A 14,497-nucleotide genomic window follows, 5' to 3' on the forward strand; every position below is an offset into this window, starting at 1 on the left:
TCCATGCAATGACCAGCATACTTCTTCAACCCTCCTCACATACAGCAAGAGACCATGAACAACGCATCCAAAGCGCAACTGAAAAGTCCTTTGACATCAACAAATTGAAAGGTTGATTAGCTATTACATATTACGTTTGTTTCTAAATCTTAAGTCTAATAATTTTCCAAATACAGGATAAAGCAGTCGAATGTTTTATATTCTGTCACAGACGGGGATCTAACAAAGACCAATAGGTATAAGAAACCTGCATCCAGACCTCAATCATTTGTTCTACTCCCATATATGCTGACCAATGAATGATTCAACAGAGGTCAAAGAAGCGAAAGCTACAGAGCTGTTGTATAATATGGGGAGAGGTGGGTCTTTCATGAATTACCTGATCAGTTTCCTGTATGGATTATATTTCAAAAAATATTGTCAAAATGTGAAGACAACAGACTTCCAGTATCTCAAGTGGCTTACAATCCAATTATCATGGCATCCTACTCAGACCTATATACAATATACTCATTGATGTTACGCTTGAATGAAGCTGCACACTTCTTGACACAAAGGTATCTGCTTTGACATGGGGCTCTATACTAAAGCTTCAGAAATAAAATGATCTCATCCAAAAGAACTTGAAAACATTATTGTTGTTGAGGGAGGCATGCATCTTCTGATGTCAGTTATATCTGGAATTGGTTAAATGTATGGTGATGCTGGGCTGTCAAATATACTTGTTGATTCTGGAGCATTTGCGTCAAGGACAGTACATTACATGTTGTCGGGCAAGGACTTTGGTAGGGCCCTGTATGGTCTGAAGTTGTTGGAAGATGCTCTTAGTGCACAGTTTTACAGCAGTTCAATGCATAGTGTGAGAACACAATCCATCACATTCCCGACAGACTATCAGAGGGCCTCAAAGAATTTGAATCTGCATTCTCAAACTTAGATAAAGTGCATGAACTAAAACTGGAACTTTGCACTCTGATGAAAAATGCTCCCAATGATTGAGGAGTTTCGCAAACAAGGATGGCCTACATCAAGCACCTTCCTATTATGGGATGAAATACTATTCAGAGTGTTATTAACTCTGAACATTACGTCTATGCTCTTAAATTATTCATAAGTGCACCTAGAAAAGGTTTGTGGAATGTCCAAGCAAAGGCAGAGTTTCTTCCTCTGTTATTTGCCACAAACAGGAGAAACTGCGCATGTTAACTGCAGGTGTCTCTGCTCCAGATGAGGTATTTGCCACAGGAGATAGTCCCAGAATTTACCAATACTTGGGTATAGTCAAGCTCTCAATGATGTTTGGCTAGAGTATGCACTCGAGCCAACACAAAACAAAGATTTGAAGGGGTCTGGACTGATCATTGGTCTTACAATGTGAAACAGAACATTAGTCTAGTGATGAAACACTGACACCTAGAATGATGACACAAGTGATGACAGCCGTCAACAAAATTTAAAAATACCAATTTTTAACATGAATTACTTTATTAAAATTAAATTAAAATTTTGTCAAAAATGATAACGCGGTGCTTTTGACTTTGCCACTGTTCTTACCAGGTTTGAAAGAGAATCATTGTCCCAAATGTAAACTATATCTTAATTCTGTTCAACTATAAATTAAATACACATAAAAAGACGGACTAAATAGACCATTACAACTATTGCTGTTGAGAAAGATTAATGAAATAAAATGTACGAGAATCCAGTCTCTGCTAGACTTTTTATGTGGTCAGGCAGATGAAATCTCTATATGGTCCGTTCAAAACGCACTAAGTATAAGACATATTGTAGCGATTATTATTCTGACCTGATAAAAGAAGAATCAATATTGATGCAGAAGAGCGTTATCCAATACCAAATATGTACATGTATATGTTCTATTTGTAAAATGTGAAATGTGTAAAGTGCACAACTATCGCAATAATGGATATGGCATCCATATGAACTAGCATAACAATACCGTGGTAGGGAATTCTAATCACCGATTTTATAGTCTTCACCTACTTGTATAACAAATGATTATACTGTTTTGCCGCTCCTTCCATGCATGTCCGAAAATGGAGAATTTTTCTTGGTAACGTGAACTAGAGAGGTCCTCCTGTTTAGAGTGATGGATGTGTGTATGATTTTTTGGGAGAAATTCAAAGATGTAATGGACCCGAGAGAGTTGGTTTGAGGACGAGGGACAGTCCATTGGACTCCCTAACGAGCTTTACACATTCATAGTAAACTGTGTGTACAGATGTTCAGGTACAGAAATATTTTTATGCCCCCCTTCAAAGAAGAAGTAGAAGAGGACCCCTATTATTTTACAGGTCAAAGGTCAAGGGTCAATTTACTCTGGACATAAAAATATAATGTCCACTCAATATTTTGAGAACTCTTTGCTTGACAGTCATCAAACTTGGTACACTGGTACATCCTAAAGAGTTACCCCTATTGATTTTGAGGTCACGTGGTCAAAAATCAAGGGTAAAACTGGACATAGGAATATACTGACAACTCAATGTCTAGAGAACCCTTTGCTTGACAGGCATCAAACTTGGTACACTGGTACATCTTCAGGAGAAGATTACCCCTATTAATTTTGAGGTCACACGGTCAAAGGTCAACGGTTGCACTGGACATAGTAGTATATTGTCTCCTATATTCTAAGAATTACTTGCTTGATAGACATCATACTTGGTACACGGGTACAGCATAAGGAGTAGATGATCCCTATTGATTTTTCGGTCACATGGTCAATCCACTCTTGACATAGGAAGATATTGTTTGCTCATTATTTTGAATTGATGATGCTACTATCAATTAAATGATGCGTGTGTATAAAACCCTTTTCAATTTTGCACCATGGGGGGCATATGTGTTTTACAAACATCTCTTGTTATATATATGACGTCATAGCCATAAGATTATATTTTAAAAGAATACATTTTCTGTTATCATACAATATTTCGTTTTCAATTCAATACTTTGAAACTGTTTTTCAAGTTAAGGAAGTATGCTACACCAGAGAAATTTGATGTAGATGAAAAGTGGAGGATATGTACAACAATATTTTGAAGTTGAAAATTTTCACATTTACTTTATTTTGTCAAAAAATACAGTTTTAGAAGAAAGTAATCTGGAAAAAAAAATTAAAACCCCTGCTGTACTCGAACCTGCGACCTACAGTTCAGCAGTCGGTATTCTAACTTACTGAGCTACTCGGCTATGTATTTAAACGGAAAAGGAAAAGTCAAATATTGCTGATATCGATTTTTTCATCCATGTTTTTAAAGAAGTCAGCCATTATGACGATGTAGAGTACTACCTTAAGAAAAACTCATGTGAATAAAAACATTCAGACTGAAATGCAGCAAAGTCACATGTGGTGTGGTGATTTGAATATCTTCTGAAGCGTTTGAAGAAGTTTTTACTTTGGTATGTGAGTGTGCCTTCAGAGATTTCCATTACACGTTTATATAGCCAGTTCTTCTCCTCTGAGACAGCGGCCACCACAATGCATCGAATAGATTATGTGAATAAAAAAAACATTCAAACTGAAATACAGCAAAGTCACATATGATGTGGTAATTTGAATGTCTTTTGAAGCGTTCGAAAATTTCTTTACTTTGATCAGTGTGTGTATCTTCATTCATCGGATTGATTTACGATTAAGAAAAAAGAGGCTATTTCAATGTAAGGAAGACATAAATTATTGACAGGCCCACCCTTCTCTGATATAATTATAGTTACAATGTTTTACAATATGACATTCAGCATAACTACCAGTCATTCAGTAGTAAACAGAAATACATGTAGCGGGTGTGTATGATTATGTGCTGTTCACGCTTCCCATTTTTATTCAGTTTGTGAGTAAAATGATAAAAGTTTACAAATACATGTCAACAACTTTTTAAAGAGAATTTGTAGAACTTGACCAATATAATCATTCAAGAAAACACGACTTATGACAGATCTACATATGTACCCCTCACAGATAGAATTGTATTTTGTAAACAAAACAAAAAAAAAACATATCAGAACTGGAGTTTGAGCTGTATATTTGAGATAGGGAACTGCTGGTCGTGACAATCCGTATTTTTCACAATATCGGAGCATGACGTGCGGAAATGAAAGGGCATGTTTCGGTTTTCAACCTAAAAACTGGGACGTTATGTTTCATTTGTGTGACTAAATTCTTCACATGCTGAACATACCGATATCATGCACAACGAGAAAATCTAAATATTTCTCGGATTCTGACGGTTGAATGAAATAACACATCTTTTACAGGGGTTTTTTTTTTTGGGGGGGGGGGGGGGCTAGTGGACAATACTAACCCCCTCCCCACTGAAAAACGATACTACGTGCTTTTATGGTATATTGTAAACAATTTTCTTATCATAGGCTGAAATAAAATTACCTAGTATTCGTTATGGCTACTTGCAGTATATAGACAATTTGTATTATTTTTTAAAAATGTTGATATTAGTTTGTGTTTAATCATGTAAAATACATAAAATATTACACCCTTTAGGTCCTACACATGAAACTTCCACAAAATAATTAGTAACCGTTTTATCATCATTTAACCTCAAATGCTTGTCTTAAATTAAATTGAAATGCCGAATTATTAGAAATCTAATTTAACAGTTTCATGAAAGGCGAAGATAATGAACAGTGATCAATCTCACAGCTCCTACAAGCAATACAAAATAGATACAGTAGTTGGGCAAACACGGACCCCTTGACACACCAGAGGTGGGATCAGGTGCCTAGGAGGAGTAAGCATCCCCTGTCGACCGTCACACCCGCCGTGAGCCCTATATCCTGATCAGGTAAACGGAGTTATCCATATATTATATTAGTATGTTTGGATAATAGATCGATTCTATAAATTGGTGTTTACATGTATGCACGCTACATGTATACATGACTGCACTTAGATCTATATATGCGAGATAAATCAAATACTATGCCTATAAATGTGCATTTAATCTAAAATTAATTAAAGGTGCATCAAAAATTAGAAACAATATGCACTAAGGTAATTAAAAATATCGATATAGCTCAATATATCAGCAAATTTGAGTGGTGTATAGTATTTTCATTGGAAAACCTATACGAATTTACTAAACTGCTATTATTTGTACCCATGGAAATAAATGACATGAAATACATGTATCTAACTAGAATTTTTCTCAGGCATTTGTATGTTAGAACTTCTAAGTGATTATTTGCATGTATATAAACATTGCAACCGGGATGTAAGCAAATACAACCAACAAACTAAGTTTGTGGGGGTTTGGGGTTGGGTTTTTTTTTTTTTACGTTGCCGCGATTCTGACGTTTCATGTTTAGGAACTTTGACGATGTTTTCTGTGAGTTGTGACGTCGAAAGATAAGGACCCTTTCCTCATGACACCAGTCAAATATATATATATATATATATATATATATATATATATATATATATATACATATATATATATATATATATATATATATATATATATATAAAGTATTTTGTAAGTTTCCTGCGGTGATTCAATTCAATTTTCGTGAAATTAGCAGCCCCACTTGAGTCTATTGCTTAATCAAAATCTCGTAAATATCCAGGAATTTTGTAAGAAAGGAAAAATCTCACAAACTGAAGTCACGGTTAGCCACATCAATTTTTTTCCCATTCATCAGAAAATGGAATAACTTTCTAAACCATTCCAATTTTACAACTGGAAATTTTAATGCTGTCTCGTTTAAAGTCAGTATTTGGTGTTTACACGATCGACACATAGGGCTGAAGGCGGGTGTGACCGGTCGACAGGGCATGGTTACTCCTCCTAGGGACTTGATCCCACCTCTGGTGTGTCTAGGGTTACGTGTTTGCTCAGAGGTATGTACTCACTAATTTTGTATTCTATACAGGAGTTCTGGGATTGATCACTGTTCGTTATCTTCACGTGGTTTTTGTTTTCCATGTGTCAAACTCAAATTTCGCTACGTTGATGAATATTTCACAAACACTGAGCTGCATGAACAACTAGATGCTGTCATAAGACATTAATACTTGCATGCAAGTGTTTGCCTTTAAATATATTCTACGTCGTACTTATGTAATTATAACAAAGGAGCCACAATAGTGACTACATAACATACCTATACCATATATATTCTTGCTGCATATGTCAAGTGTCTCGGAGTTTTCGAAAACTCTATTTCATAAGTCTTGAAAATATTTAAACAATTTGTGTCCTGACCCTTAAACCATATCTACACTGTATTATTGCTGCACATATCAAGATGCATTGAATATTTTGATGGGCAAATGCATGTTCTAGGGTCATCCCAACCCCCCATCATTTTTTTGGGGGGGGGGGTGTTAAAATATCTTTTAAATGGTTGCGATTCCAACCATTAGAGCAAATATATTCGGTTTCCACAATGCAAGGAGCACCAGGTTTCTTTTAGTTGTTTTACCATCCAATTTGTCTCTCAAGGTGAAAAAGAAAATTCCGAAAACTTCCTGGACATCTATAGTGGAAGAAATTATTACTTTTTTTATCGTTTAGTACATTTTTTTTTTAAACAAGATACCACGATTTACCTTAAATTTGAAAATTTTAGGGGGAGAGGGCGCGCGTCGGCTCCGCTCCCTTAAATCCGCCACTGGGGGTGTTCCGTGTCAAGGATCACAACCCCCTTGGCACGCAAAAGATCGTTTCCCTGATGTTCGAAAAAGAGTAGGCTCACTGGGGGCCGTCAGGGAAACTCAAACACTCACAACCAAACATAATTCAATTAATTAACCGCCGTAAAATGGCGGAAATATTGCCAAAACGGCGTAAAACCTCAATCAATCAATCAGAAGATAATTTGGCTACTGCTTAAAATGTAAGAGGAGTTATGGGATCCAGGGTTTTGTATATTAAAAAAAAAACATACGTCATTTTCGACCCCCATTTATTCCCCAGAGTAAAAATAAAATTTCCGAAATCTACGAAAAGATTTTTTGGCTACTGCGTAAAATGTCAGTTCTGTGACGGAACTTATTTTCATTTTATTATTCAGAGTTCCCTCTCCTTTGCGGAAGTCTTCATTTTTCATTAGTGTTGTTTTACAGCACAGTGCCCCGTCGCATGCTACAAACGACAGTTTTCTCATGTTCCTTCCATGTCCCCTCAATTTTTAAGTATTATTAAGCATTTGCATGCATTATATATTCTATGTATGTATGTGGTATCATGCCATGTTTATCAACAATATTTCATGCATTCAATTATTTACAATCTAGGTTATACAGTATTGTAGGTCGCCATGTATATCGTGTTATCCATGTTATAAATTAGATATGATTTACTCTATTCTGTATATTTTTATTTATTATTTTTGTTTACTGATTAACTTCAATACATAACTGTACATGTGGTGGCTGATTTGTGCTATTTTACAATTCGTTATTTCGAGGCGAAAAAAAAGACAAAACGATAATTATCGACTTTTCGACTCAAAATAACAAAAAGACGACAAAACGAAAAGTCGGAAAGACGACAAAATGTATACGAAAAGACGACAAACAAAACCAGCAAATTAGCGACCTAATTTGTCGTCTTTTCACTTGTCGTTTTGTCGTACAAAACGATAATCAGCGAAAGGTGAAGATAACGAACAATGATCAATCTTATAACTCCTAAAAGCAATACAAAATAGAGAGTTGGGCAAACACGGACCCCTGGATATACCAGAGATGGGATCAGTTGCTTAGGAGGAGTAAGCATCCGCTGTCGATCGGTCACACCCGACGTGAGCCCTATATCTTGATCAGGTAAACGGAGTTATCCGTAGTTAAAATCAGTTTGCTGAGAATGGCCTAACAATCCGTATGAAACACGCCATACAGCATTTGACCCAATGATAGGTTGTATTGACGAACTAGATAGTTATAACGACCATAGAATTTGTGAAGTGCTGACTTTAAACGAGACAGATAATTTGAACAAATAGAAAACAGAACGCCGCCAATCATCTTCCGAAATATTATTTGGCTATCAAGGAGTTCTGGTGACCGGTTTTTCTAGAAAATGTATGATTTTTGACTCCCATGGTAAAATTGAAAATTCGGAAACCTTATGCACAACTATCATATTCCAAACGAGCAAATGGTTACTGCTTTAAAGAAAAGGAGTCTGAGGAAGAAAAAAGTGTGACGGACGGACAAGGATAGCAACAATATACCGGAACTTTCTTTAGAAATTGCGGGTATAATCACAGAAATAATTGCAAATAAATTGATAGATTTTCAATTAACATAGATTATCATTCTGAGATCAATAAAAATTTAGTTATGATGGAATAGGCGTTACTTAGTCTTCGATTAGAATTTCCAAACGCGTTATTGAAAATTCAAATTGTTTCTTTTTAATATGAAACACTATCCTTGAACTATAGTATATGTTACCTTGAACATTCGAAACGACCAACACAACTGTAGCACACAGTAGATAAAACCTGATAGTCATTTTTACTCCTCACCGATTCAGCTCACAGATAGCATCAGACTATGTGCATGTTTACACCGAAGATCGTGTTACATCACAGTCAATGTATATAATAAGCGTGATGACAGGTAAATAAGTCATTATATTGGAAACCAGCTTTTCTAAAAACAATATAAAACTTCTTCTATTGATCTCGGTTAACCTACATTCTACAAAACGTATGTAGTGATGATATTGAGGGGGACATAACTGTACTTGTTCTATTATACTATATTTCTTTATTGTAAAGATAAGAGTGATTGTTTTTTGGACATCCGGGATATTCATTTCTTTTGAGGATAGGCGCCATATTGTGTGTAACATGTGCATGTCATGATGGCTAATAAATTGATGAAATGTTCAGAAGTGTAATTTTTCAAGTTATGTCCTTTTGTCTAAAGTTGAACAAGTTCCACTTTTGTCATGGTTGATTTTGATAGCAACGCATCCACTGTTATTCATTCTCTGATTTCTATTGAAAATGTTACGAACGGCGATGGGAACCAAGCTTGTACAGACATATGTAACACTAGTTTTTAGGAATTTTAGAGGAAAAATCATTTTCTATTGTTAAGGAAAATTTTTGGCAAAACTCTGCAACTTTTAGTATGAAGTCATGGAAACTTTATTTAGACGACTGTTTTATCATATGGGACAAAGGTGAATATATACTAATGAATTTTTCCAAAAGTCGTAAAGACCCATCTCATGACCGTACGGTTGGTGAAAATGTAGGCGGAGCCTAATCTAAACATATGTTATTTACCTGGAGTGGCCAGGGTCTACCAAGGTGTTAATTGCTATACCCCATGGCACTCAAAGAAATACACAGAGACAGAGGTGATCCAGACAGAACATGGTAGAAATCTACCTGTCCGTGCTTTTATATATATATATATATATATATATATATATATATATATATATATAGTTTTGATATACACAGGACCTGTCTCAGGGACCTCTGCAGAGTTTCTGTGGTCATAGTGTTTGAATAATGGTTGTATTCGTAAGGGTAGCTTGACACATGCTACATCCACCCCACCCACCCATCCACCCTCTCTCTCTCTCTCTCTCTCTCTCTCTCTCTCTCTCTCTCTCTCTCTCTCTCTCTCTTACTCTCAGTCATTGACTCAATGAATAATTTCTGTTATAAATATAGAGGTGTCATAAATTGATGAAAAATTATTTCAATAAATTACAAGTTTTAGAAATTATTGTGCAAATTATTGATTGATTTCTAATTGTGTAATTTATAATACATGTATATAGAGGGGGAAAATTACATTTATATTTAAATTGCATTGTTCAGGGGTCTTTTTAAAAACAATTGAATTACGAGAAAATACCAGTTGTGGACAGCTAGGTCAATGCTATCAAAACTCAGGTATACTGGGCTTCCTCAAGATCTAAAGAATGCCTGTAGATACTGACTGTTATTGTTATCAAAACACCTCTCTGGGGTAGCTCCAGACCACGGTGTCTGCAGATGTCACTCCACCTGAGATCTATTGTTAAATGTTAGATTGACAGGCAGCTTATAATTTGGGGGTGTTAACTTAAATTGGGTGCAAAATGGAGAGGAACAATAAGTACAATAAGTATCAATCATAAATATTTAAAAATTTAAATAAACATGCAAAATTCAACATATCTTTTGTTTTGTGCCTGTCGGGTTAAAACCTTTTTAAATCTGTATATAGAAACAATGTTCTTAAGAACCACTAGGCCAGAAAAGTTTCAATTTACATGAATGCTCCCTGACATATAGTGAATTCACAGTTGTTCAAATCGTGACCCTCGTGGTGGGGTAAGGTCCCAGGCTACAATAGAATATACGAGGGTTGTTCGATATAAAATGTGTATTGTACCACAACGCGATAACGCTTTGCACGATTTCGTGGATGATGGTACTCATGCATAGCTTTATTCAATACCTTTCCAACGGTATAAACACGATCCTTCATCTCCGCATAGTTTTAAACTTAAGAGTCATTTCAATAGAGCCAGTCGTTGACCACTGTTGTAAAAAAGTTGCGAAATGGGTTGAGAATATTGAAGAAATTACAGCTTATATAAAAGTTCGCACAAAACTCGGCCATTCGGTAATGCAGATTCTTACTGAATTAGGGGAAGTTTATGGGTCTGATAAAGTATCTTATGAGACAGTTCGTAGGTGGAGAAAGGAATTTCTGACTGGCACAGAGTCCATCAAAGATGCACCAAAATGTGGCTGATCTGTGACTGTAACAGGCAAGGCAAAAGTCAAGGAAATAATTGCAAGTGATGGCAGATACACGATTCGTGATATTGCCAAAACGGTTGGTATATCGCTATCGCGGGTGCATTTCATTTTGAAGCGTATTTTAAAAGTACGAAAGAGTTGTGCTAGATGGATACCGCATAAATTGACAGATGACCAAAAACGGGTACGAGTAAGAACCGCTGAGCAATTGCTCAAAATGTTTCCCAAATTCAATCAAAGACAATTCGCAAACATATTTACTGGTGACGAAACATGGGTTCACTATTTCGAACCAGTAAGACAAATTGAAAACAAAATATGGCTAACTAAACACGGTAGAAGGCCTGTAGTTGCCCAAAAAAAACACGGTAGGTCAGATTATGTCTGCTACCCATTTTGCTTTCATGTATGCTGCTTTATGTAAGAATACTCTTAGGGTGTTGCTGGTCATTGCATGTATTTTCTTGCTAGTCATTCCAACAGTTTATTGAAGTTCAGTGCTTTTAGCATGTTCAGAATATTTAGTACTATGCATTAGCTACTCCATGTATTTTCTTACTAGTAGTACAAAATTTATGACGGTCTCTTACAATTCTCTCTCTATCTTCTTTTTTTTAACAAACCGTTTTTCATTTATTCTGTCCCTTATGTGCCGGAAATCCAATTGTCATTGGATTTTATGACAAAAATTTTAAGGTGCCACCTTATTTTTCTATTTTATTATGTTTATATTTATCAAAATTTATAAAAAATGGGGAGATCCCAATGTCATTCTTGTTTAGGTTGTCTGAGTTGTAGTTTTGATACTCGGGGATCTCCCTATTATAGGGGTTGTAAATAAGTTGTCAACGTCTTCAATCGTCATTAATAAATGACAATTTTCAACCAACAATATATATTCTATTGTTAATACTTTTGATTTCCATTAGTGGAACTCTTCAAATTAAAGGCGTGTAAAGTCGTGCTACCGGGACAACGTAAACAAATATGGAATTGAATACGAATTATAATCAACTGCAAAACACAACACTGATCAAAATTCTAAAGTTAAAAAAAAATAATTATTTTAACAAGAAAAAAGACAAACTTATTAAACTATGTGAGGGAGCATAGGTACTGAATTTGCTAAATTTGACCGATATAAAGCATCAACTGCAAGAAGAACTGTAAAGGTTTTACCTATGCACATCCAACATAACGAAATCTTCTTGCAAATAATGGGGATTGATATGCTTTTAAAAATATTCTGTCAGACTATGAAGATATTTTATCATACAATTAGTGCAGGTTCATATGGCATGAACTTTGTAAGTATAAATTGGTACAGTATAAGTTTTACATGTAACAACCCCCCCCCACCCCCTCCTTTTCTAATATTAGAAAATAAATTACCCATCTGTCAAACTGCAATTTTGTTTTAATTTTGAGACGTTTATAACACTAATTAACACAACTGCTATGTTTCTGAACTTCATCTAAGCTATTTAAAAAATTACATATATCGATGGACATCGGATATAACATCGATTTTTGAAACAGATGTGATGGCGTTCAAAAACACAAAAACACATTACTCTTATATATTAGTGTTAGATTTTTTAACTTGACTAATGGCTATTTTACCATGGCACCATGTTTTATATATATATATATATATATATATATATATATATATATATATATAAAGGGAGGTATCAACGTTTTGCTTATGTCCCAGTAATCTCGCACTAGCTCGCGAGACTTGTTTTATTGACGCGCAAGAGTCATCAAAGCGCGATAACTCTGATGGGGTGGTAATAGGAAGTATTGCCAAGAAAAATAACAAAGCTGCGGGACATGGGAAAACCGGTTTCTTCGAATAGTATTTTATATTCTTATAAAAATGGAGAGCATAATGAAATATTGTTTTTCAAATAATGTTTTATGTGATCATTTTTAACACTTGGCTAATTTGTCTACTCATGACTATATGCTGTGCATACATGTATCATCTTATGTAGTCTGTGTTATGTAATCATCTTGTTTAGTTTCTTGATCACAAGTGAAGGACATGTATCTATTTTACACGTTATGTCATCAGTAATCATAACAAATCATTTTAGCTGATTCAGAGATGTATTTTTATCCACCCTCATCAGCAGCCAATGAAATAATGATTAAGTGTCACGTGATCATGTCTTTCTTTGTAGCTGTCCAAGTGAAAGGAAGCATTAATTTTTATGTGATTATAGAGGAAAATTTTCCCTCCACCACCCCAATCTTACCACCTACATCAAAATGTAATGTGTGCCATTTCATCTTACTGTTTATTAGTTTTATGGATTATTTTGTACCTGCTACTATATTTGTGTTGTGTGGCAAAAATTTTAAGGTGCCACCGTATGTTTCTATTTTATTATGTTTATATTTATCAAGATTTATAAAAATTAGGGAGATCCCAATGTCATTCTTGTTTAGGTTGTCTGAGTTGTAGTGTTGATACTCGGGAATCTCCCTATTATAGGAGTTGTAAATAAGTTGTCAACGTCTTCAATTGTCATTAATAAATGACAATCTTCAACCAACAATATGTATTCGATTGTTAATTGCCAAGAAAAAAAAACAAAGCTGCGGGACATGAGAAAACCGGTTTCTTCGAATAGTATTTTATATTGTTATAAAAATGGAGAGTATAAAGGTTCTTTATTGCATATTCTTCTCGTGTGATGGTATAGCCGTACAAATTCCTGTGCCGAGGGACAGAAGTGTTACAAGATGTTATACTAAAAATACTCAAGAAATATTTTCATAAACGACGCCCTGCGTCAGGATTTAGGTATGTTCGTCTAATTCATGATAATGCTCCATCACATACATCTGAGCTTGTGAAGCAATTTTTGAAGTCGAAGAAGGTTACCGTCTTGCCACACCCACCATACTCTCCAAATCTAGCACAATGCGGCTTTTTTCCTTTTTCCAAAACATAAAAAGTTCTTATCTGTTCGTCGTTACAAGTTCCAACAAGCCCTTGGCTCAGCCATCAGTCAGCGTCTCAGAGGTCTACCTAAGTCAGCGTACCGTGACGCATTTCAAAAATGGATTCCGAGATTGAAATTATGTATTTCAAACCGCGGAGAATACTTTGAAGGGATGTAATGTTCATTTCACTATTTGAGTCGAATGCTTTTGAGATATCGTACAATACAGATTACATATCGGACAGTCCTCGTATATGAGAAAATACTCTTCTCAAGAAGAACAGAACCATGGATAGCAATGTTAATAGGTAGTACAGATTCAAATCTGTTCAAAGTGTGGCCGTCTGAAGTAGAGCGGGGCAACGATGGGGATCAAAGTTTTACATGGGAATATATGAAAAAAAAATCGTTTTTAATTTTCATGTCATCAACAGTAGGACCATGAGTAGTCCTATTGCTATGCAAGCATCTTAAAATTCAAAGTTGTTCATTTCAGGACTCCTGGGGGTAGGTTTGGGCCACAATAGGTGATCAAAGTTTTATATGGGAATATACATGTACATTAAATTAATTTCAACGAATGTTTTTAAAGAGAAGCAGGTCCACACTAATTCATATGCATATGTTCCCACGTTATGTGGATTCACGTTTTGTATGTACCCGTACCTATAGTCTGGGGCATATTGTTTTGTTCTGTCTGTCTGAAACTTGAACCTTATTCATAAATTTTGAATGGTGAGTGATATGCCTCTCATATATCACATACACATGCCTTG

Source organism: Ostrea edulis, chromosome 2 (genome assembly GCF_947568905.1).
Source record: "Ostrea edulis chromosome 2, xbOstEdul1.1, whole genome shotgun sequence".
Lineage (NCBI taxonomy): Eukaryota > Metazoa > Mollusca > Bivalvia > Ostreida > Ostreidae > Ostrea > Ostrea edulis.